This window comes from Octopus sinensis, linkage group LG1 (assembly GCF_006345805.1).
Source record: "Octopus sinensis linkage group LG1, ASM634580v1, whole genome shotgun sequence".
Classification (NCBI taxonomy): domain Eukaryota; kingdom Metazoa; phylum Mollusca; class Cephalopoda; order Octopoda; family Octopodidae; genus Octopus; species Octopus sinensis.
The window spans coordinates 133,439,191-133,466,182 of record NC_042997.1 but is presented as its reverse complement, the minus strand read 5'-3'; the positions used below and the strand labels follow the sequence as shown (position 1 = coordinate 133,466,182).

The 26,992-nt window shown below is 37.9% G+C and overlaps 9 non-coding genes across 9 annotated transcripts in view; 5 read left to right on the top strand and 4 right to left on the bottom strand.

The window, feature by feature from the left end:
* The window catches only part of Trnar-ucg, a 73-nt gene extending 55 nt beyond the window's left edge, over positions 1-18 (top strand). The window contains exon 1 of the tRNA in view: positions 1-18. This exon is cut by the window's left edge and continues 55 nt beyond it. This is a non-coding gene — a tRNA (tRNA-Arg).
* Positions 19-1,106: 1,088 nt separating this feature from the next.
* Positions 1,107-1,179, bottom strand: Trnar-ucg. Its single transcript has one exon. It is a non-coding gene; the product is annotated as a tRNA-Arg (tRNA).
* Positions 1,180-4,795: 3,616 nt separating this feature from the next.
* Positions 4,796-4,868, top strand: Trnar-ucg. Its single transcript has one exon. It is a non-coding gene; the product is annotated as a tRNA-Arg (tRNA).
* A 4,895-nt stretch (positions 4,869-9,763) lies between these two features.
* On the top strand, positions 9,764-9,836 carry Trnar-ucg. The gene has a single exon. It is a non-coding gene; the product is annotated as a tRNA-Arg (tRNA).
* Positions 9,837-10,074: 238 nt separating this feature from the next.
* On the top strand, positions 10,075-10,147 carry Trnar-ucg. The gene has a single exon. It is a non-coding gene; the product is annotated as a tRNA-Arg (tRNA).
* Positions 10,148-18,899: 8,752 nt separating this feature from the next.
* On the bottom strand, positions 18,900-18,972 carry Trnar-ucg. The gene has a single exon. It is a non-coding gene; the product is annotated as a tRNA-Arg (tRNA).
* Positions 18,973-19,214: 242 nt separating this feature from the next.
* Positions 19,215-19,287, bottom strand: Trnar-ucg. The gene has a single exon. It is a non-coding gene; the product is annotated as a tRNA-Arg (tRNA).
* Positions 19,288-22,568: 3,281 nt separating this feature from the next.
* Positions 22,569-22,641, top strand: Trnar-ucg. The gene has a single exon. It is a non-coding gene; the product is annotated as a tRNA-Arg (tRNA).
* Positions 22,642-26,404: 3,763 nt separating this feature from the next.
* Trnar-ucg lies at positions 26,405-26,477 on the bottom strand. Its single transcript has one exon. It is a non-coding gene; the product is annotated as a tRNA-Arg (tRNA).
* Between the last annotated feature and the right edge of the window lie 515 nt (positions 26,478-26,992).

Sequence of the window (26,992 nt, the reverse complement as noted above, 5' to 3'; positions counted from 1 at the left end):
CGAGTCTCGTCGTGGTCGAGTTATTTCTTTTATTGCAAAGTCTCTGGTTAATTTGGTGCTTAGTTTACGGTTATATTTTTGCAAGTCTGTCGTTACTTTCTATTTATATTCTGCGACTACATGAGAGCATTTACTGAGCTTGGGACCAGCTACTCCGGAGACAAACTTGCTGCTGTTGCTTTTACCAATGAGCCGTATGCTAACTTTGTGCAGAATTGTCAACAAAATCTACTTCAATTCTATATTTAAGAGATGAGGAATTATCTACATTATTTACATTTGACGGATATTTGTCCTCATCTTATTTGTTGTTGACACAACATTTCGGCTGATATACCCTCCAGCCTTCATCAGATATCTTGGGGAAATTTCGAACCTGGGTTCTCATTCCGAAGGTATTTTTCGATATAATTATTGTTGTTGTTGTTTTTTTTATCATCATCATCATCATCATCATCATCATCATCATCATCATCATCATCATCATCATAATCATCATCATCATCATTATTATTATTATTATTATTATTCAGGTCACTGCCTGGAATCGAACAAATATCAGTCAAATGTAAATAATGTAAAAAATATAAAACCTTCTTCGCAGTGTTCATCCTATCTTTTGTTCGGACAGTATATCTGATTATATTATTGTGCATATTTGAATTATATCTTTTTAAAAAATAGACCAAGATCATACGTCAATTTGGTTTCTTAAAGATACTTACTGCACGGATGAGCAACACCTCAGAAGGTCTACCATTGACATAAGATAGCACCTTTGTGTGAAGGCTCGTGACCAGGATGCTACGGTCTTCGACTCGTGATTATAACGTTGTGGCTTAAATTCCTGATTTGGGCGGCGCGTTGTGACCTTCAGTAAGGCAGCTCATTTCCTGTTACCCCGAGTTATTCAGCTGTAGATTACAAGCCAAGTACTGATACAGCCGTTCCTCACTCCAACTGTCACATCCTTAATGTTCCACAAGGTCAAGGATGGGCGGACCGAGATAGTGTCTATTCATGGTCACAACTATATAGGGCCCTAACAGGATGAACGAATCTACTGTTGTATTACTCTAGCGGAAAGTTTAAAAATAAAAAAAGTTCGATCACGACGAGACTCGAACTCGCAATCTTCTGATTCGAAGTCAGACGCCTTATCCATTAGGCCACGCGGCCGACAGATTCTGAATCTGTAAAATAATATGTACATTTCATGAAATAAATCACGCATGTGGGAGTCCTTTTTGTTTGAGTAGTAACTGAGAGAAGTACACCGCTTGTGAAAGGTTCCAAATGTTTCGGCCGATATACACTTACTAGACGCCTTATCTATTGGGCTACGCGGCCGATACGATTTTTGCACTTTAGCCTATAGCCTTCAAGTCAAGTACTGATAGGGCCGTTCTCACTCCAATGGTCACATCCTTCATGTTCCGCAAGGTCAAGGGTGAACTGACCGAGGTGGTGTCTATGAATGGTCACAACTAAATAGGCCCCTAACAAGATGAACGAAAATACCGGAGTACCACTCTAGTGGGAGGTTTAAAAAAAAAAGAAAAATAATTTCGACCACGACGAGACTCGAACTCGCAATCTTCTGATTCGGAGTCAGACGCCTTATCCATTAACCGAGAGGTTTGCAACCTTTAAAATTATCTCTCTCTATATAAACGGCAGTTGTCTGTGCGTTTTCTGTGTGTCTGTTTTCTCGTACCCTCACCCTGACCACGGCTTTCAACCGATTCTGATGAAACTTGACACACACATAGCCCAATGTCATAATTCAAAACTAACGCAGCGAAAATTTTGAAAAGTTCCCCCAGTTCTGAAAAAAATCGATAAATTCGACATGGGGTCGAGAATCAGAAACCCAAACCACAGACCGTCTAGGGGACGCAACTCCACCTTTTTTAACTCTCAAAAAAATTTACCATCATTTTTTTTCCATTTTTTTTCTATTTTTTGGCTATAACTCTCTAAAAATGCTTTATAGTTATTTCCCTTACAAACCTGAGCAACGCCGGGTGATACTGCTAGTCTTTATATATAAAAGTGAAGTTGTGTGTCTGTCTCCTACGATTTAGATTCCTAACTACTCCCACATTTTGCGGTGCAATTTAACCAAAAGCGGGTATCTTATAGTCGTGATTCATATCGAGCCCTTCTGGGTATTAGCACGCATCTACAATGAGTCTACGATTTAAAAAAAAAATTACCATCATTTTTTTCCCATTTTTAATACATTTTTTGCTATTATATAAGAGAAGTAACTCTCTAAATATGCTTATATAGTTATTTCCCTTACAAACCCGAGCAATGCCGGGCGATACTGCTAGTATTTCATAAAATAAATTATGCATGTGGGAGTGCTTTTTGTTTGAGCAGTAACTGAAAGAAGTACACCGCTTGTGAAAGGTTCCAAATGTTTCGGTCGCTAAACACTTACTAGACACTAGTTGCAGACGCGCGTCTCTACCGAGTGTTTTCCTCGTCGGACAAAGTGACAGTGCTTTCCCATGGCAGTAAAAGTCACTAACGCACAATCGATCAATATGCCAAACTCGGCTGACACCAGCCTCGTACAGTAGTGTTGATGTGTTGCGGTGAGTTGTGATCCACAGACATAAGATGATCCAACCAAGAAGCAACTCCCCTTTCAAGCTTAGATTACGTGTAGTGGGTAGCGCGACTAAACGTTCATCCCTAGCACCGTACACCAACTAATTTCATTCTTTCTTCTTACCGCCAAATCAGTTAACATCAGGATTTACACACAACAAAACTATCGCTATCTACCTCATGTCTAAACTTCATCAAGCCAACAACCACGACACTTCCATCGTCTCCGCTTGTTATTACCTCACAGAACTTTTATCTGTTTAATTTCACCCTCGCTAGGGACGTAGCACGTGAAGCAACCCTTGACTGTCATTTCCTCCTCGAGTAGAGGCTTATACAGGAGACCCAGAACGGTTGACCTTATAAAAGCGTCTGTCGGTGTCGCCCACCCCTCTGACTCCACTACAACGGCATTACATACTATTTGGCCATTGTCCACTTTCCTATGTCTCTGACACCAACGACCTCTTTTGCTTATTGTCATTGCCCTCCATTTGCTTTCAAAACCTCTCGTAGTCCTATATAGTCAACCATTTTAACGATGAATTCCAGGTTCTACAATCCTTTCTTCATTGAAGAATCACATTAGAACTTTGGACCCTTATATCTCTGCATCTCGATGACCTGATCCCTAACCTCCATTGCTTTTCTTTTTCCGATGAATTACACCATCCGATCACTTACTCCATCCGATCACTTACTCATAAGCAATTCGCTTATTTCAACTTCTACATTATCTTCCCCCACTTTCCATAACAGTTTAGAATTGACTTCACCGTCTCCAACGCCATCATCATATTCTGGACATCGTTTTCATTGGCAAATCCCAACTCCCCAGCATCGCTCTTTACAAACCCACCAACTTCCTTTCCTATCCAGATTTTTCTCCTCTACCCCACCCTAACCAAATCCATCCTCTGCAACACCTGTCCTTTTACTGTTATCACACTGTCATTATTATCACAAATCTATTTAGCCTTAAGCCTAAAATCTAAACTTCTAATGATTTTGCTTCTATAATCGTAAACATAATATTCTGAATTAAATGCCGACATTAATTACAATGCACTTCAACCTTTGGATTTCTGTGTTCTGAGTTCAAATCCCACCAGAGTCAACGCTGCCTTTCATCCCGCCGGAGTCGTTGAAATAATATACTACTCAAATACTGGAGTCGATATAATCGAGTAATCCCTCATACTGGCCTTATGATTGAATCAGAAACGATTAATTATTTAATCTATTACTCGTAATCACGACATAAACCTTAGAAAATTCGATGCCATTAGCTACACTCTCTGGATCTTTCCTTATCATCGGTTCGCAGGATGTGTTACCGGTGCGTCGCGGAATTACTCGTTTTTGCTAGCTTACTCGACTAGATACACGTGAAATGAATACAACGCGTCACCCAGTCCAGCAATAGAAATCAAGACATAAGCCTTCGAAAATTATATGCCGTTAGTTACACTCTCTGGATTTTTCCTTATCACTGGTTTGCTGGTTTCTTGGTTTTCATGACGCATAAATTCCCCACCTGGATGTGTCACCGGTGCGTCGCGGAATTACTCGTTTTTGCCAGCTTAGTGGACTAGATCAACGTGAAATGAATACAACGCGTCACCCAGTCCAGCTATAGAAACCTCAATCTTACGATAGTGAGTCCAGCACCCTTACCACTAAGTCACGCGCTTCCATTTTCCTCATCATCCATATCTCTCAGCTCGCCATCAAATGCACTGCTCCTATGCCCTTCGCTCTCAACTTTTTCACTTTCCAGAGAGTAACTATCTTATCATTACATTTGGTAATCCGTCCTTGTCTATTTTGAGTGCATAGCCAAGCCATTTGAGCCGAGGAAATTTTATTTTAAAGACCACAGCATTGCAAACAGATTGGTTACATAGCTTCTTTTTTTCTTGACACAATTTCAACCTTTACTCCAGGATACACATTGTCAACAACATACAGAAGATTTTCTGATATTGCTCGATGAATTAAAAAGACCAATGTTACGGAAATATTTTCTTCGCTCATTTATGTAAAATAGTATGCTTCCTTTTTAATTATTTCCGATCCTAAACTTTGCTTTATCTCAATATATTCAACAAACGCTCTTTAGATATTAATATTTTTTTATCATAAAGGCTATTTGAGGAGCTTGCCAAAGAAGGGCCGCGTGGCCTAATGGATAAGGCGTCTGACTTCGAATCAGAAGATTGCGAGTTCCAGTCTCGTCGTGGTCGAATCGTTAAATTTTGTTTCGTTTTTTTTTTTTACACACAAGTGTGCTGATGCTTAATATTGCATTATATAACAATGTAATTTATACAGTACATACGTAATAGACTGGTATCTATATTTTGAGTATACCACAAATTACGGGATTGTATACCATTAAGTATTTCCACAGTGTTCATCTTCTCAGTTTTCGGCATAACTCAAGTAAATTGATCAGTAAATCCATTGATTAGCCCCAGTTCAGCCAGAAGGTGCAAACACTGGTCAACAAAATGAAACTTTTTTTAATCATCAGAGTTGTTGATTTACTTTTCTGTGTTAATTTTTGATGCTGATTGCAAATCTGAAGTCCAATTTCCTGTATCAGGTCACATTTTCATGTTAATGATACCTGCTGTTTTCACTTATAGGATACGTAAAGCATGTCTATATAAGGTATATAGAATACAAGATATGATAATTTTATGGCTTTTTATTGTACAAAATTAAAATTATTGAGTATAAATAAGTTAGAATTCACTCAAATGCATAACAACTTAAAATCTTTGGGATTTGAACTTTCTATGGTGCTTTGTCTCAGGTTCATCCTTGTATAACATCCAATAGTAGTCAGTAACATTCTTGCATTCCAAAACCTTTGATATCGTTGTTCCATCTATGCAATATCTTGATGAAAGCGTTCCCCTTGCTCATCAGACACTGCTCCAAGGTTCTCTGCAAAAAGGTACAGATATGAATCAAGGAAATGGACTTCTAGTGACATCCAATAGTCCACTGCAGCGTAGGAGTCTAGAAGACATTTAACTCCATTTCTAAATTCTAGAGATCACTTGTTGCTTGGGAAATTTTCACAGAGCCATTTGAAGGATTCCTAGGCTTTAAGCTCAATCTCATCCAGTTCTGTGAGGAAGTGGTTGTTCTTCAGGAGTTCTTTTATCTGCGGATCTATGAATACGTCCTCCTTCAGTTTTGCCTATGTCATTTTTGGAAATTTGGCCTTCACATATTCAAAACCTTTTGAACTTTTCCTGGTAAGTGTCTTCACGAATTGTTTCATGAGGCCAAGCTTTATGTGAAGAGGGGGTAGAAGAACATTTTCTGGATTTAAAAGTGGATTACTCTGGACGCTAGAAACTGCTGGCTCATATGATTTTCGCAAAGGCCACTCTGATTGCACATAGTCCTTGTTAGTTGCATGACTGTCCTATAGGCATAAAAAGCAACAATATTTGGTGAACCCAGATTGCATTTCCATCAACATTCCAATCACCTTCAAGTCACCACATATTTTCCAGCTGTAGTTTGTATACTTTATAGCATTGAGGAGTACTTGCATGTATTCATAACACTCCTTTATATACACTCAATGTCCTATGGGAATGGATGGTTTCTTATTGCCGTTGTGTAGTAGTACTGCCTTGAGGTTTCTCGTGGATGAATCAATCAATAAGCGCCGTTCAGTTGGAACATGCTCTTGGAACAAACAGCGAAATAACTCATCAGTGTTATTACTGAAACAAAGTGGTCCCTCAACAGAGAAGCATAAAGTCAGACCCCTATTTCTCTTCCTGAAATGAGTAATACAAACATCTTTCTTAAGCAGACACTTTTCTTGTAGGCTAATAGTTCAGCTTTATCCTTCGACGATGACAAGTCTCTAACTAAATCATTTAACTCTCCATGAGAAAATTTCTGTGGTACGTTTTCATTTTCAATCGTGAAATCCGCACCCACTTTGGTTTCTTCGACAGCAGTAATATTTTCTTCAGGAAATACATCTTCGTCAGACATCTGAAAGCCATTTTCTGGTGGTATTGGAATAGGAAGATCATCATCGTTGTGTGGTACTGGTCTTCTTGCTGATTCCAAGTTGGGATACACAATCTTATGCTTGGTCTTTACAGTAAACTCACATACATTAAGGTTGCAAAAATAACAGTCCAAGAAATGATCGTTTGGCTCTCTCCATATCATAGGTATTGCAAACGGCATTGCTCTCTTCCTCTTATTTAGCCAATGCCTTAGTCTATTTGAACAAACTGAGCAAATGATGTGCGGGGCCCGACACTTATCTTGTTCCCCGAGAGAGCAGTCAAAGTAAAGTATAACTGGTAGATCTTCTTGATTTCACTTGTTATGGCACGTTGCAGAGCTTTGGTGGAAAATGAACCACAGATATGACAAAATGTACCAGGACTGTTCTTGCAATGCATGGACATAGTCAGAATTTACCTGTATAAGACGTTTATGTGTAGCGATACTGCTGATGGGAGTTATATACCTCTCTTATCTCATCAGAAAAAAACTGTGCCTGATAGAAGGAAACCGATTACATTTTTGAAATCTGCGGACAAAACTACATATAAAACACCATATAATATCCCTGATGAAAATTGGCTGTTGACCAGTGTTATCACAGGAATTTTATCCGTGACCAACTGTTCCTTTTATTCCAGCTATTTGTCTAATGTGCCCGTACCTTATCTGCTTCCCCCTTTACACTTTACATCATGACATTTCTGTGATAGACGATCCCTATTGATCGATTTTTTCTTTGTTTTCTTTCTTTCTTTTTCTTTCCCTTTTACGATCCCTTTTGATCGAAAACCTATCCCACTTTTTTTTTCTCTCCAAAAAGAAAAGCTCTACTTTGTAATCTGTCCCGTCTGTGTGCAGCCCTGTGTGGCTAATAAAGAAACATATCTATCTATCTATCTATCTATCTATCTATCTATCTATCTATCTATCTATCTATCTATCTATCTATCTATCTATCTATCTATCTATCTATCTATCTATCTCTTTATATATATATATATATATATATATATATATATATATATAGGTAAACAGTAAAAATAATTACAGACATGGACAAGAACATGAAACACCACAGAGACGACACAAGAACCACAGGACGGGACATTCGAAGCCCTCAGTCATCAGTCAAGAACCAGATCATCTTAGCAATTTCGGCTGATTATCTTGAGATTGCTCCGATATGGCCAGCCAGCCAAGGGAAATCTAAGCCAAGCGCATTAGATCCCCTGGAAGAAAGCTTCGAATGTATACAACGCAGGACGGAAAACGAACGAAGTACATAAACAAAAATACAGAATACGTGACACCAATAAGAATACAAAAACGTAAAAACAATAACGGTAAAAATAAAAATAAAAAATAATAAACAACAAAACAAAACCAGGACGTGGGACAAGGGTCTTTCGACAGGACGAGTTAAGTATGGGGCTGGCTTGTGAAGTTGTGCCTAATGGCCACGGGGAGACGAACAAATACGTGTTGCTTCTGCGGCTGCTGAAAACGAAAAGAGCGCTCAACGGCGGCTAGCTGTCACGTGAGAACAGAAGACAGGAGAAAGGGACAGATGAAAAGAGAGAGAAGGTGGACGAGGGAGGAGAAGAAAGAGACAGATCGAGGGGGCTGGAGGTGAGAGAGATAGAGAAACGTAGAAGGGGGGGGGGAGACGGATGGAGAGGGAAAGAAAGGAAGGGGAATAAGGGAGGAGAGAGAGAGAGAAAAAGAGACAGATTAAGAGTCGTATCAATGCTAGAGAAAAATATACTTATCGTATAAGGTCAATTGTGGATACGTAGCCGCCGATTATATAGGTAAACAGTAAAAATAATTACAGACATGGACAAGAACATGAAACACCACAGAGACGACACAAGAACCACAGGACGGGACATTCGAAGCCCTCAGTCATCAGTCAAGAACCAGATCATCTTAGCAATTTCGGCTGATTAATCTTGAGATTGCTCCGATATGGCCAGCCAGCCAAGGGAAATCTAAGCCAAGCGCATTAGATCCCCTGGAAGAAAGCTTCGAATGTATACAACGCAGGACGGAAAACGAACGAAGTACATAAACAAAAATACAGAATACGTGACATCATTCAACGAAAGGATTCGATTTGCATAAGTGTTCAGCCTACAATTTTCTCGCGTACATTTATCTGTCGAAAAGAAGACACCAAATCATCCACATAAGAAAGATACTTTTAAATCTGATGATGGCTGGTACGTTCACTGTGAAAAAGAAATTGAGTGCTCACAGCGAGGCCCGCCGGCTTGCATACAAAAATCTCGCTGGATACCCCTAGCCTTATCTTTTGTGGTCTTATACAGGATTTAGACTGCTTGTGCGAAGACCAGCATGATGTTGGTCAGAACACTCCCAAGTTTCTTCAAACCTTTGGCTAGTCTCATTTCCTTTCCCAAGGCCATTAACGCCCCAGTATTTCTTTCATCTCTTCGCTACAGTTCCATGGACTCCCTTTTACGTGACAACTTCTCGAACAAACGATGTCTTTTCAGCGCGAGTTGTCTGTTCCTCAATGCATTGAAGAGTACTGAACTCCCTCTACTCCTACCCCTATTGGGATATAATCACACACACACACACGCAGACGCACGCACACGCACACGCACACACACATTTAAACCCTCCAGCTAACTCGATCAGACAGAGACACTTGTATACTCACATATATATTCTTATCGACCTATCCTCCCACGCTCCAACCCTGTTCCCTACTTCCATTCCTGTTGCGCAGGTCTGACATTTCCCCCATATGACACACCTCAACACTCCTCTTCTCAGCAACTTGTTATTTTCTTGACACGATTTCTACCATTACTCCAGAATACACATTGACAACAACATACAGAAGATTTTCTGATATTGCTCCATGAATTAAAAAGACCAATGCTGCGGAAATATTTTCTTCGCTCATTTATTTAAACTAACATGCTTCCTTTTTAATTATTTCCGATCTTGTGTTTTGCTTTATATCAATATATGAGTCATTCAACAAACGCTCTTTAGATATCAATATTTCCTTTGACATATGGTCTATCTGTTGAGTGCATGGCAGGACGGCCGCGTGGCCTAATGGATAAGGCGTCTGACTTCGAATCAGAAGATTGCGAGTTCGAGTCTCGTCGTGGTCGAATCGTATATTTTTGTTACTTTTTTTTTACACACAAGTGCTGATGCGTAATATTGCATTATATAATATGTAATTTATACATTGTATACTTAATAAACTAGTATCCATATTTTTATTGTACCACAAATTACGGGATTGTATACCATTAAGTATTTCCCCAGTTTTGATCTCAGTCTTCCGCATAACTCAAGTAAATTGATCAGTAACATATGGTCTATCTGTTGAGTGCATAGCAGGACGGCCGCGTGGCCTAATGGATAAGGCGTCTGACTTCGAATCAAAAGATTGCGAGTTCGAGTCTCGTCGTGGTCGAATCGTCTATTTTTGTTTCGTCTTTTTCTACACAAAAATGTGCTGATGCTTAATGTTGCATTATATAACATGTAATTTATATATTACATACGTAATAAACTAGTGTCTATATTTTTATTGTACCACAAATTTACGGGATTGTACACCATTAAGTATTTCCCCAGTTTTTATCTCAGTCTTCCGCATAACTCAAGTAAATTGATCAGTAAATCTATTGATTAACCCCAGTTCAACCAGAAGATGCAAACCAATGATCACAGGAATTCTATCCGTGACCAACTGTTCCTTTTATTCCAGCTATTTGTCTAATGTGCCCGTAGCTGCTAGATTTACGCAAAAAGAAAATAATTAAACCTTTGGAACAGAATAACGAGACTCTTCTCCATTCTGCTATGTGGTTATCCTCCGTTCGTGGTTTGTGATATAATCTTTATATTTAGGATTATTGACAGCTTATCCTGAACAATATTAGTAAAAATATTGTGAATGGACAGCTGCTAGAATTGTATTTGTTGCTCGAACAACAGCTGGGAAAAGTAGATGATATTCATACATTGCTATTACTGTTACCTGAATACAGGTACCAACATTGTGAATGGATCGAATATATATATCATTATGACATAGAATTTGACACACATACATACACACACACACTCTCACGTACACACATGTACACGTGCATACTTATATGTATGCAAGTAACCAGATATGTAAAAAAAAAAGCTGGAAGGTTAAAAGGTAGGTATGTAAGTGGGTATTATGTCTGTAGGGAAATATGTAAGACTGTAGGGGAGTGGGTATGTATATATGTATGTATGCAGGTAGATAGGTAAGTAGGTAGGTAGGTAGGTAGGTAGGTAGGTAGGTAGGTAGGTAGGTAGGTTGGTTGGTAGGTCGGTAGGTTGTTAGGTAGGTAGGTAGGTAAGTAGGTAGGTAGGTAGGTAGTAGGTAGATAGGTAGGTAGATAGGTAAGTAGGTGGGTAAGTAGGTGGGTAGGTAAGTAGGTAGGTTGGTATGTATGTATGTCTGTATATATGTATATACGTATGTATGAATGTATGTATGTATGTATGCATGTATGTATGTATGTATGTATGTATGTATGTATGTATGTATGTATGTATGTATGTATGTACGTAGGTATATATGTACGTATGTATGTATGTATGTAAGTAGGTAGGTTGGTATGTATGTATGTATGTATGTATAAATGTATGTACATACGTATGTATGTATCTAGGTAGGTAGGCATGTATGTATGTATATATGTATGTAGGTAGATAGGTTGGTATGTATGTATATACGTATGTATGAATGTATGTATGTATGTATGTATGCATGCATGTATGCATGCATGTATGTATGTATGTATGTAGGTAGGTAGTAGGTAGGTAGGTAGGTAGGTAGGTAGGTAGGTAGGTAGGTAGGTAGGTAGGTAGGTAGGTAGGTATGTACGTAGGTAGGTATATATGTACGTATGTATATATGTATGTATGTATGTATAAATGCATGTACATACATATGTATGTATGTATTTAGGTAGGTAGGTAGGTATGTATGTATGTAGGTAGGTAGGTAGGTAGGTAGGTTGGTAGGTAGCTAGGTCTATTTATATATTTACGAATGTATTGTACTGATGACACCTATTGATGCAATGACACGTGGCCGCAGCTGTCGACATGCCACTAGAAAAAAATATCAAAAAGTCTTATTCTTAATGGTAAATATCAATATCGGAGAATTGTTAATTGTTACCATTATCTCCCTTTCTTACTCGGAGCCGGTTGCAGCTACCACTGCATATTTGCTTACTTCCGAAGCAAAGATGATTTCATTAAATCAAGAATTTATTTTGCATGGAATTTCAAATATATTTAGTCACTAAACAGAAAATAGTAAGAGGAAAACCCTGATTTAAATCGATCCACTGTGCAAATTCTTTAGGTTGGCTTCAAGGAAATGAGATCAGCTGAAAGTCTAGGGTTTAATACCCTCTGAAAGCAGCATTTTGAAAACAACAGGACACCTAGGAGTCATCACTTGAGTGGGCCCGGATATCTCAGAGTATCAGGAACTCACCGGCAGAAACTACTCCCTTGACGGGAGTTCTGAAGATTGTTCTTTCTGTCTGCTTGCCCCATAATCAGTTTCCACTTACCATTCGTCTTTGCTGTCCAAACTAATATCTCTGGCCAGTATAATTTATTTCTCTTGGATCATTTTTACTTCATACCTTTCAAGAATTAGGCTGAATTATATTTATCAAATATATTTTTCATAACCAGTGTACAGAAATACATGGCTGGATTTCAAGACGACTATTTTTCGTACGTGACGCTACCACCTCGATGACAAGGGTCTGCTTCTTGTGATGTATCTAGAAGATTATTTTCTTGTAAAAATGCAATTGTTGTTTCGTCTGTAAAAAGTATACGTCTATAGAAATCCTTTAACAGTATTGTAATGGTTAAAATTAACTCAGATTAAGAGGGTAAGTAAAGGTAGAACTTTATTACAGTAAAAGTAATTTCACAGCGTAGACAGGATACTGCGGTAGACCGCACGCTAACGTAGCATCCTTTGTTCTGTGTTAATGTAATAAAGTGCTGCTTTGAAGAACCGTTGTGAATCTGCATCCAAATGTTCTATTAACACCAATTGTAGATGGCACAAATAGTTAAAAACGGAAGAGCCTTTATCACAGTTTCTATCTCTTTTACTCATTTACTTGTTTCAGTCATTTGACTGTGGCCATGCTGGAGCACCGCCTTTAGTCAAGCAAATCTACCCCCAGGACTTATACATTATCATTATTGGAAAAAAATTCAGTCTTACAACTGTTTCTGGGATATGCCAGAATTTGGGATATTCCGTCACCGGAGACGAACAGGGAATATGAGACGGGTATATATTAATGAAATGACGACATAGAGAACAGGAATAAAGGAATAAGGAAATTCTTTTCTTTTATGCTTTTATTTGTTTCAGCCATTTCACTGCGATCATGCTGGAGCACCGCCTTTAGTTGACCAAATCAACCCCAGGACTTATTCTTTGTAAGCCTAGTACTTATTCTATCGGTCTCTTTTGCCGAACCGCTAAGTATATGTTTGTGTGTCTGTGTTTTTCCCCCCCCCCCAACATCGATTGACAACCGATGCTGGTGTGTTTATGTCCCCGTAACTTAGCGGTTCGGCAAGAGAACCCGATAGAATAAGTACTAGGCTTACAAAGAATAAATCCTGGGGTTGATTTGGTCAACTAAAGGCGGTGCTCCAGCATGATCGCAGTGAAATGGCTGAAACAAATAAAAGCATAAAAGAAAAGAATTTCCTTATTCCTTTATTCCTGTTCTCTATGTCGTCATTTCATTAATATATACCCGTCTCATATTCCCTGTTTGTCTCCGGTGACGGAATATCCCAAATTCTGGCATATCCCAGAAACAGTTGTAAGACTGAATTTTTTTCCAATAATGATAATGTATATGACTTGAGATGTTTGTCTTGCCTTAACGTTTGTTGTCCTCTTTAACAATAATATATTCGCTATATCGGAAATCTGCAATGGCTCCATAACTACCGTCTCCATATCTAACCTTCGAGCCCTGGTAATCCATTACAACACTTACAAAGTGTACTTAGTCGTTTAGATCCCCTTTGAACTAAACCCCCATAGTTTGTACACACACACACACACTCACATATATATATACATACATACATACATACGTGTGTATATTTGTGTGTATATATGTATATATATATGCATACATACATACATTAGCACACACACGTACATATAGCCCTATATAAGTATATATATATATATGAATATAAATATGACTATATGTGTGCGTATGTGTGTGCGCACGCGCACGTGTGTCTTTGTGTTTATCCCCCCCCCCCACCTCTTGTATTTATATATTTATATCCATAAACGAGATATAAAGCAATGTAAACAACCCGGAGGTGCAAAGAACTTGATACTAAGATGTAGACTAATTTATAAATTTTATTTTCAGCTGAAATTACATAGACGGAGGCTATAAGTATCAAGTTTTACTTATTCTCAAGTAATCAATGAAATAAAAGAAATCATCATATATTTATTAATATCGGAGATAAAACATAAAATCTTAGAATACGCACGTTTATGGCTTATCAAATCTTTTGTTGTAGCTGTAACGTGTTATATTATTGCAGAAACCGGCTGCCTTTCACCTTCAAGTCTTTTTGATATAAGACGATAGAAACGACGAGTATTCGGTGTGTATTTACTTAATAAAATTTTTGAGATTTTGAAGCATTCTTTAGTGTATTATGCGGCACTTCGGTTTTCAACTGGTGGCTGATATAAAATATTATAGTAAATATTTTGATTTGTAGTACGGGAAAGAAACAAAATTGAACTGGGGCGTAGCAATAGCTGTGTGGTTTAAAAAGCTTGTATTGCAACCACATGTCTTGGGTTTCGTTTAACTGCGTGGTTCCTTGGACAAGTGCCTTCTACTATTTGCCTCAGACCGACCAATGCCTTGGGAATGGATTTGGTATGTAGACGTAACACTGGAAGTCCATCGTACATATATATATATATATATATATATATAAGAGAGTAACCACTATGTGGTCGACTCTAGCACTAAAAATAGATCCGCTAGGTTTCAGCCACAAAGAATTGTTTCCGATGAAAGTTAGCACGACTACTAACGCAAACGAACAGGGCAAATAAAAATAACAAAAATGCAGATTAGTTCAGGACAATTGTTTCGCTATTAATAAATTATGTAATTTTACTCACATAACATATCTGTAGCTCTTCAGCCGAACCCGTCCAGAGTACAATTTACTCAACCGCACGCTAGATTTTACCATAACGATAAACACACGTGGTTCTAAAATGTGAGAGTTAAGGCCCCTGTTAGGAGTGGGCATCTTAATGTCAACCAGATAAGTTGAATTGTTGAGAATCTTTTTAACTTGGGTCTTATATCTATTATTTGAATTTCTTTGAAATAGGAAATATATGTTCACTGGGTTTGTAAAAGAGAGCAAAGCTACAGGAAACCAAAATACGAATGATCAGAATAAGCAGTCAGTTACCCTACCGTAGTCGTTACCTCTCCCAATGTAGGATTCTTCACCGTCCAGGTGACAAGCACAGCCGTAAGATGCATTACGAATCTATAGCAATTGAAAGGGCGTGACCCAACTGAAACAAACATTAACAACTGTGTGACGTGAGGGTTAAGGAGAAATGAAAGTTGGAGTTTGCAAATTACCACTATACTGATATGTAACTGGACAGAATAAATTAACAATCTATAAATGTCTTTGAATAACCAGTCACTCATCTGGGAAGGTCTTGAAATCAATGTTACCATCTGGGGACTATGTGTGACCGAGTGATAATAAAAAGACCGAAAGGAGGTCTGCAATCAAATAACTTTACTCAACACTTTGCAACCGAATCAGTGGAGGCAAAGATGACTCTCATTTACTTGACAATTTATGCACCACATTGCAGAAATCACAATGTAAGTGTATGTCAAAGCAAACTGTTACACTGTTGTACCATTGAATTAGAAATAATACTCAACTTTTATGCTCGGGTAACCGTACAGCTTCCAAGAGCACAATTGTATTCGTTTTTGCTTTGATAAATTGACAACATTATGGGTGTTAATTCCCCATGGAGGGGTCCTTAGAACTTATAAGAAGATGAAATTTTATAAATATTACTTCATTTGTGTCTAATATCTATGGTTAATATTTCCTCAACAGCAAACATATATGAATTATCATGGGGGTTATGGCCCTTATGTATAGAATATAATTTCCAAATTTCATAAAGATCCATTCAGTACTTTTGAACTAGTTTTGGATCATAAAAGAAATGACTAAAATTTAGGAGTTAAGGATCCCATTAGGGTGTTTTATATACATATATATATATATATATATAATATATATATATATATATATATATTATATAATATATATATATATATATATTATATATATATATATTATATATACACACACACATACAAAGATAAATTGATAGATACAACTGATTGGGCAGACAAAAATATGAGACACAGCCTAGTGCTTTTTTTATGTTGATAAGCCTCGTAATTATTCTATTAGTTTGTTCTTGTAAAACCAGTAAGTTAAATAGATGTAAATAAATGAACAGTTGTAAAGCAGTGATGAGGGCGAAACACAGAGACAAAGACACACACATACACTTACATATATACACACACACACACACACACATATATATATATATATATATATATATATTATATATATATATATATATATAATATATATATATATTATAGAAGGAGCTTCTACAGGACTAGAACTGTTTCATTCAAAAGAAATCATCAGGAAGCTTCCTGATATATATATATATATAATATATATATATATGCGATTGATTTGTTTCAGTTCCTGTCTACGAAATCTATATTTATTGTTGTTGGCATTTTTTTTTGTCTCGGGCGACAATGGAGTTGTGCATAAAATAATCTAGTCCGGCTTTTATATTTCATGTCCTAATACATCTCCTGCTGTGGCTGTGTAGTCCTATCCTGGACAAACACTCCCTCTGGCAGGTGCCGCAAATGTAGCGAAGACTTTGCCTGGCTGGTTGTAATGTCATACTTTCTTGTTGACATCTTTTCTTGTCTTTCCATTTCTCCTCTCTCTCTATGTCACTCTTTGTGTTCCTTGTTTTACAGTACGTCGCCAATCTCCACGGTTGCTGGCAACTGCTTCCCAGTTGATAATATTGATGTTGCAGGCATTCATGTCCCTTTTGCAAACATCCTTGTATCGTAAGAACGGTCTCCCCACAGACCTGGTGCCCCTAGCAAGCTCTCCGTTGAGTATGTCCTTGGGGATTCTGCCATCTTCCATACGGCTAACATGTCCAAGCCATCTGGTACGTCTTTGTGTGAGGAGTGCAAACATGCTTGGTATTCCTGCTTGCTTGAGGACATCTTTGTTGGGGACATGATTCTGCCATTTGATGCGAAGGATTTTCCGGAGGCAGCGCCGGTGAAAGATATTTAGGCGACGCTCTTGGTGTGTGTATGGCGTCCAATTCTCACTTCCATACAGTAGAGTGCTAAGTACACATGTTTAGGCCGTGTGCCTCCACTGTCAATCGAGTACAGAGCAGTAATAAGAAATTGGGATGACAAATGAATAAACAATTGTTATGAACTTCATTACTTAATGAAGTTCATAACAATAATTGCTTATTGCCTGTTCATCCCATTTTCTTATACATAAATAGATATCTATACATATGTAGGAGTGTCTGTGTGGTAAGTAGCTTGCTTACCAGCCATATGGTTCCGGGTTCAGTCCCCCTGCGTGGTACTTTGGGCAAGTGTTTTCTACTATCGCCTCGGGACGACCAAAGCCTTGTGAGTGGATTTGGTAGATGGAAACTGAAAGAATCCTGCCGTATATATAATATATATGTATGTATGTGTATGTGTTTCTGTGTCTGTGTTTGTAACCCCAATATCGCTTGACAACCGATGCCGGTGTGTTTACGTCCCCGTAACTTAGCGGTTCGGCAAAAGAAACCAATAGAATAAGTATTAGGCTTACAAAGAATAAGTCCTGGGGTCGATTTGCTCGACTAAAGGCTGTGCTCCATCATGGCCACAGTCAAATGACTGAAACAAGTAAAAGAGTAATAGAGTAAATACATACACAGATATGCGACTGTGTGTGTGTGTGTGTGTGTGTAAAGTGATGGATTCGAGGGTTTCGTTTATTTACGAGTTGATTTCTTAATTCCATCGGAGTATAAATACCTATAATGATCATACTTAAAAAAAAAAAGAATTAATCATGCTTACAAACTTCCCGATAAGCAAGTTTAGTCAAACACTTACAAAGTTTAATTCAGTTCAATTACAAAGCATGGGTAAGCAACGCAGTGTAAGCCAGACTATATTTTGCGGAAAGATTTATTTGCATGCAGGGTATGTATCGACTCCACGATGCCTTTATTTCATTCCCTTTTCGGTCGCTTTGTTTACGTCAGACGTATTCGGATACACGTGTGTGTCTGTATGTGTCAAATTCTATGTCATAATGACAAATATTCGATCCATTCACAATGTTGGTACCTGTATTCAGGTAATAGTAATTGCAAAGTATGAATATCATCTACTTTTCCCAGCTGTTGTTCGACCAACAAATACAATTCTAGCAGCTGTCCATTCACGATATTGTTACTAATATTGTTTAGGATAAGCTGTCAATAATCCTAAACATAAAGATTATATCACAAACCACGAACGGAGAACGGACAAACCACATAGCAGAATGGAGAAGAGTCTCGTTATTCTGTTCCAAAGGTTTAATTATTTTCTTTTTACGTAAATCTAGCAGCTACGGGCACATTAGACAAATAGCTGTAATAAAAGGAACAGTTGGTCACGGATAGAATCCCTGTGATTATTGGTTTGCAACTTCTGGTTGAACTAGGGCTAATCAATAGATTTACTGATCAATTTACTTGAGTTATGCGGAAGACTGAGATCAAAACTGGGGAAATAGTTAATGGTATACAATCCCGTAAATTTGTGGTACAATAAAAATATAGACACTAGTTTATTACGTATGTAATATATAAATTACATGTTATATAATGCAACATTAAGCATCAGCACATTTTTGGGTAAAAAAAAACGAAACAAAAATAGACGATTCGACCACGACGAGACTCGAACTCGCAATCTTCTGATTCGAAGTCAGACACCTTATCCATTAGGCCACGCGGCCGTCCTGGTATCCACGCAACAGATAGACCATATGTTACTGATCAATTTACTTGAGTTATGCGAAAGACTGAGATCAAAACTGGGGAAATACTTAATGGTATACAATCCCGTAAATTTGTGGTACAATAGAAATATAGACACTAGTTTATTACGTATGTAATATATAAATTACATGTTATATAATGCAACATTAAGCATCAGCACATTTTTGTGTAGAAAAAGACGAAACAAAAATAGACGATTCGACCACGACGAGACTCGAACTCGCAATCTTCTGATTCGAAGTCAGACACCTTATCCATTAGGCCACGCGGCCGTCTTGCTATACACTCAACAGATAGACCATATGTTAAAATAAATATTGATATCTAAAGAGCGTTTGTTGAATGACTCATATATTGATATAAAGCAAAACACAGGATCGGAAATAATTAAAAAGGAAGTATGTTAGTTTAAATAAATGAGCGAAGAAAATATTTCCGCAGCATTGGTCTTTTTAATTCATGGAGCAATATCAGAAAATCTTCTGTATGTTGTTGTCAATGTGTATTCTGGAGTAATGGTAGAAATCGTGTCAAGAAAATAACAAGTTGCTGAGAAGAGGAGTGTTGAGGTGTGTCATATGGGGGAAATGTCAGACCTGCGCAACAGGAATGGAAGTAGGGAACAAGGTTGGTGCCTAGGGGGATAGGTCAACAACAATATATACATGTGAGTACGCAAGTGTCTCTGTTTGAGCGAGTTAATAGTGTGTGTGTGTGTGTGTGTGTGTGTGTGTGTGTGTGTGTGTGTATGTGTGTGTGTGTGTGTGACCATAGGAAAGGAAATGAGACTAGCCAAAGGTTTGAGGAAACTTAGGAGTGTTCTGACAAACATCATGCTGGTCTTCGCTCAAGCAGTCTAAATCCTGTATAAGACCACAAAAGATAAGGCTAGGGGTATCCAGTGAGATTTTTGTATGCACTTAAATCAGCATGAGATTTAAAAGTATCTTTCTTATGTGGATGGTTTAGCGTCTTCTTTTCGACAGATAAACGTACGCGAGAAAATTGCAGGCTGAACACTTATGCAAGCTGAACCCTTCCTAATATCGATAACTCAAAAAATACAAGTCATGTCTAAAAATTTCAAAAGCCTGCACTTATTACTGATTACGATGAACTACTCGTGTATGTTATGGGCTTTACAAAGACTTCAGTTGATCTTGAAATCTAGACAAAACAATTTTAGGACTAGGGTTGGATTCCATCTTATATGCTCTAATAAATATGGCTCAGAACGCTGGTGAATTGTAGAAAGTGATGTTGTTCAGATCAGTGTTTTCCATCTTGAGTACCTGTGTAAAACCCGGCGCACCTTCTGACCCAGTAAAAGATCAAATGACAAGCTATGTCACCAAACTGTTTGCAATGCTGTGGTCTTTGAAATAAAATTCCTTCGGCTCAAATGGCTTGGCTATGCAGTCAGAATAGGCAAGGACAGGCTACCAAATGTAACGTTAAGATGGTGACTGTCTCGAAAGTGAAAAAGTAGACAGCAAAGGGCATAGGCGTAGTACATTTAATAACGAGCTGAGAGATATAGATAATGAGGAAAATGGAGGAACGTGGTAAGAGTGTTGGACTCATTATCGCAAGATTGAAGTTTCTATTACCGGACTGGGTGACACGTTGTATTCATTTCACGTTGATCTAGTCCACTAAGCTGGCAAAAATGAGTAATTCCGCGACGAACCGGTGACACATCCAGGTGGGGAATTTATCCGTCATGAAAACCGGGAAACCAGCAAACCCATAATGAGGAAAGATCCTGAGAGTGTAGCTAACAGCATCGAATTTTCGAAGGCTAATAATGTCTTAATTGAGAGGGAGAGACTAAATAAATAATAGTTTTATAATTCAACTCCAGTATTTGACTAGTATATTATTTCAACGACTCCGGCGGGATGAAAGGCAGCGTTGACTCTGGTGGGATTTGAACTCAGAACACAGAAATCCAAAAGTTGAAGTGCATTGTAATTAATGTCGGCATTTAATTCAGAATATTATGTTTACGATGATAGAAGCAAAATCATTAGAAGTTTAGGTTTTAGGCTTGAGGCTAAATAGATTTGTGATAATAATGACAGTGTGATAACAGTAAAAGGACAGGTGTTGCTGAGGGTGAATTTGGTTAGGGTGGTGTGGGGTAGAGGAGAAAAATCTGGATAGGAAAGGAAGTTGGTGGGTTTGTAAAGAGCGATGCTGGGGAGTTGGGATTTGCCAATGAAAACGATGTCCAGAATATGATGGTGGCGTTGGAGATGGTGAAGTGAATTCTAAACTGTTATAGAAAGAGGGGAAGGTAATGTAGAAGTTGAAAGAAGCGAGTTGCTTATGAGTAAGTGATCGGATGGTGTAATTCATCGGAAAAAGAAAAGCAATGGAGGCTAGGGATCAGGTCAGCGAGATGCAGAGATATAAGGGTCAAGATTTCTAATATGTTACTTCAATGAAGAAAGGATTGTAGAACCTGGAATTCATCGTTAAAATGGTTGATTATGTGGGACTACGGGAGGTTTTGAAAGCAAATGGAGGGCAATGACAATAAGCAAAAGACGTCGTTGGTGTCAGAGACATAGGAAAGTGGACAATGGCCAAATAGTATGTAATGCCGTTGTAGTGGAGTCAGAGGGGTGGGCGACACCGACAGACGCTTTTATAAAGTCAACCGTTCTAGGTCTCCTGTATAAGCCTCTACTCGACAAGGAAATGGGAGTCAATGGCTGCCTCACGTGCCAGACACTCTAGCTACGTCCCTAGCGAATGTGAAATTAAACAGATAAAAGTTCTGTGAGGTAATAACAAGCGAGGACGATGGAAGTGTCGTGGTTGTTGGCTTGATGAAGTTTAGACATGAGGTAAATAGCGATAGTTTTGTTGTGTGTAAATCCTGATGTTAATTGATTTGGCGGTAAGAAGAAAGAATGAAATTAGTTGGTGTACGGTGCTAGGGATGAACGTTTAGTCGCGCCACCCACTACATGTAATCTAAGCTTGAAAAGGGAGTAGTTGCTTTATTGGATCATCTTATGTCTGTGGATCACAGCACACCGCAACACATCAACACTGCTGTTGTTGTTGTTAAGCAACAAGACGGGTAAGGGTGTTAGGTGATGGTCTAGGTCTTAGGGGCGGGAGACTCCAGACCTTGGAAAAAAATAACTTTGGTCGTCTTGTTGTAGTCGAGGGCTCCTCGTTGATGCCCAAAAACCGCTGAGAGGTGGCCCTCGAAGTCGCTGGAAATGGAGATCTTCAGGTTCAAATTCTTGAACGGCTATCAACATCACTGTACGAGACTGGTGTCAGCCGAGTTTGGCATATTGATCGGTGACCTTTTCTGTCATGGGGAAAGCAATGTAACTTTGTCCGGCGAAGAAAACACTCGGCAGAGACCCGAGTCTGCGACTAGTGTCTAGTAAGTGTATAGCGGCCGAAACATTTGGAACCTTTCACAAGCGGTGTATTTCTCTCAGTTACTGCCCAAACAAAAAGCACTCCCACATGCGTGATTTATTTTATGAAATATACATATTATTTTAAAGTTTGAGAATCAGTCGGCCGCGTGGCCTAATGGATAAGGCGTCTGACTTCGAATCAGAAGATTGCGAGTTCGAGTCTCGTCGTGGTCGAATCGTTAATTTTTGTTTCGTTTCTTTTTTTTTTAAACACAAGTGTGATGGTGTATAATATTGCATTATATAACATGTAATTTATACATTACATACGTAATAAACTTTCCTCAGGCCCGAGGAAATGCTCCCTGTTAGGGGCTTTGGAACTTTATGTAGCACGGAACCTGAATTAAACTGTTTTGAACTATATATATATATATATATATATATATATATATATATATTATATATATATACGCCTTCGAAACGCGGAGTTGATGAAACAGGGACAACTGAAGAAGGGGAATATTCTTTATGTTGTATATCTGCTTCTCTGTTTTTTTTTTCGTTATTCGAAATAAAAGTTCGTTTCTATGTTTTTGTTTTTATATTTTCGTTTCTCATTGTGTTCAACGTTTTTTTTATGTCCTGTACCCATATATGCATGTATATATACATATATATGTAGGTATGCACATATATGTATGTTTATATGCTTATATTTATATATTATTTATAATATTATATATATATATATATATATATATATACAATATATATATATACAATAATATATATATATATATATCTATATATATATATATTATATATATATATATATATATATATATATATATATATATATATACGTACATGCATGCGTATTGACATATACATACATATATGTTTATACGAGTGTTCAGTATGTATGTTTGTATGTATGCGAGCATGTATGTATATATCTCTGTAAACTAGTGTGAACACACTATCTGAAGCATGCTGTATCCAGCTGTGAGATTACACTTTGTGTATAGTGGTTAATAAAAGATGTACTTTTTGAATGTTTGTGTATCTTAAACGTTTTTTTTTTTTCTTTTATTAGTAACTCAGCTATGTTCCAGTTTAATTGCTTAGCAAAGATTTTTTTTCCATTTAATAAGACTTGTGCAGTTTGTTTGGAACAATATATTTCTAAATTCATTTTTTATCGACATTCTTAAACTTATCATTAGGATAAAGAGTGGTGTTGATTTCTATAATGCCTTTTTCATAGCAAGCGATATTAATTTCTTTTTTACGTAGACTTTTCCCAACAGATTTAGACCGTTAAATCTCCACATTACCAACCATATTTTTTTTTTACAATTAAAATTACGTATCTGTAGGCACGTGCTTTTGCTGTTTGTGACGTGTATATTTTGCATACACACTTGTTTTAGCTCTTTGCTTTAGCACCGTGTTGTAGTTCAAGATGCGTCTTACGAGAGAGAGAGAGAGAGAGAGAGTATATGTGTTATACTCTTATGGCCAATATAACATAATAAATGATATTGTTCACTTGTTGCTTGTTCTCGGGTTTACACGCGTGTTGTATATTGTTAATAATGACACTTTAGATTTTAGTGTTTTAGTAATGTACTAATGTCAGTTTATAACTCAGTATTATACGCTTAGTGTTTCATTTTATGAGATGTTTGATACGTTCGTCTGTTCTATGCATTTAGTTCACATCATACACTTAAGTAATTTGTCTATTTTAGTTGTAGTAACACCTAGTATGATTGGTGCATAGCATTTTTGTCTATATTCATCAGCAACTTGATGACTAGCTTATAAGAATATTCGTTGTTAATTAGTGTTTAGTTCTATTCTGTATGTTCCTTTATCTAATTCTTCACAATCGAAGTTAGTATACGGTTAATCGGTAAAAACAATGACAACAAATTCCTCTTCGGAAAGAGAATCAAATTGCTCTCCTAAATAGTGGTTTTACTTCTGAGTACATTCGCTATCTCCAAGTAGATATATGCATTTATTTGTGTTTTTGATGTATATTGACGTAATAGAAATCGGTTTGAAATTTTGGCACAAATCCAGCAATTTCGGGATTTGGAGTAAGTCTATTTATTACATGGATGACAGATCCCAAATAGTACTTATTTTATCGAAACCAACAGGATGAAAAGCAAAGTCGACCTCGACGGAATTTGACCTCTTACCGTAAAGATGGACGAATTGCCGCAAAGCATTTTACCCGGCGTGCTAACGATTCTGCCAGCTCGCCGCCTACTTACGTAATGTATATTGACTTATACGGTGGCAAGCTGGCAGAATTGTTAGCACGCTGGGCGAAATGCTAGCGGTATTTCGTCTGCCGCTACGTTCTGAGTTCAAATTCAGCCGAGGTCGAGTTTGCCTTTCATCCTTTTGGGGTCGATTAAATAAGTACCAGTTACGCACTGGGGTCGATATAATCGACTTAATCCGTTTGTCTATCCTTGCTTGTCCTCTTTGTTTAGCCCCTTGTGGACAATAACGAAATAAATATATATTGATTTATGACATGTGAATCTTATGGTTTAATTACGTGCCTCGTAACTTCAGCGCAAACGGTCAAAAATCCTAATTGCAAAGTCTGCATTAAAAAAAAAACCCCGCTTACTATGAAAGACGTAGTACAGATGCCAACGCCCATTTATATTCTGATTAGGTGTCTTGAGATAACCTAAAAACGTTGATAAAAATGCAGCAAATAAATTGCAACGGTTTTAAACGAATATATGAAAACAAAAATTATTAAATTATTAAACTTGAATGCACTCACATTTTTAATTTTAAAAATGTCTAAAGGAAAACCTGCTCGGCATTTGCACAAACACGCACACACATATTTTAAAACAGGCAGTTAGGCTGGCCACGTGGATAAGTCGTCTGACTTCGCATCAGAAGATGGCGAGTTCGTGTCTGGTCAGACAATTTCTTTTATTGCAGAATCTCTGATTAATTTGGTACTTAGATTACTGTTATATATTGCACGTCTATCATTACTTTCTATTTCTGTTCTGCGAATCGTAAGAAGATTTTCTGAGCTTGGGACCAACTATTCCGAAGAGGAATTTGTTGTCAATGTTTTTACCGATTAACCGTATACTAACTTCGATTGTGAAGAATTGTGACCAAAATCTTTCGCTATGTCCAGCGGGACTTTTGTTTCGACAGTTTATCTTTGGTTATATTACTCAACCTATTTAAATTATTTTATTTTAAAAGATAGACTAAGATGATACGTCGATTTGGTTGCTTAGAAATGTCTACTGCAAGGATGAACGACACCACAGAAGGTCTCTCATTAACATGAAATACCACCTTTGTGACAAGGTTCGTGACCAAGATTGTGGGTTAAATTACTGAATTGGGAGGTGCGTTGTGACTTTCATTAAAGCAGTTCATTTCCTGTTGCTCCAAATTATTCAGCTGTAGCCTATAAGCCAAGTACTAATACAGCCGTTCCTTACTCCAACTGTCACATCCTTAATGTTTCGCAGGATCAAAGGCGGATGGAACAAGATGGTATCTATGCATGGCCACAACTAAATATGCCCCTAACATGATGAGCAAAAGTACTGTACATATTATGAAACTATAGTTGGTCGAGAGTAACCTTTCTCGGTACCACTTCAGCGGGTAGTTAAAAAGAAAGTAAAAAATGACTCGATCATGACGAGACTCGAACTCGCAATCTCCTGATTCGAAGTCAGACGCCTTATCTATTAGGCTACGCGGCCGACACGATATTGACACTTTAGTCTGTAGCCCACAAGCCAAGTACTGATAGGGCCGTTCTCACTCCAACGGTCACATCCTTCATGTTCCGCAAGGTCAAGGGTGAGCGGACCGAGATGGTGTCTATGAATGGCCACAACAAAATAGGTCCCTAACAGGATGAACAAAAGTACCGGAGTACCACTTTAGCAGGAGGTTTAAAAAAGAAAAAAAAATTCGACCACGACGAGACTCGAACTCGCAATCTTCTGATTCGAGGTCAGACGCCTTATCCATTAGGCCACGCGGCCGACTGATTCACAAATTTTAAAATTATATGTATATTTCATAAAATAAATTACGCATGTGGGAGTGCTTATTGTTTGGGCAGTAACTGACAGAAGTACACCGCTTGTGAAAGGTTCCAAATGCTTCGGCCGATATACACTTACTAGACACTAGTTGCAGGCCGGGTCTCTGCCGAGTGTTTTCTTCGCCGGACAAAGTTACAGTACTTTCCCCATGACAGAAAAGTCACTACCGCACCACCGATCAATATGCCAAACTCGGCTGACACTAGTCTCGTACAACGGTATTGATGTGCTACATATATATATATAAATATATATATATAGATCGATAGATAGATAGATACGACGGGCTTTCTTTTCAGTTACCGTCGACCAAATCCATTCAGAAAGCTTTGGTCGGCCCGAGGCTCTAGTAGAAGACACGTGCCCAATGTGCCACGCAGTGGGAGTGAACCCGGCACCATGTGGTTCGTAAACAAACTTCTTACCACACAGTCATTCTTACGCCTATAGAG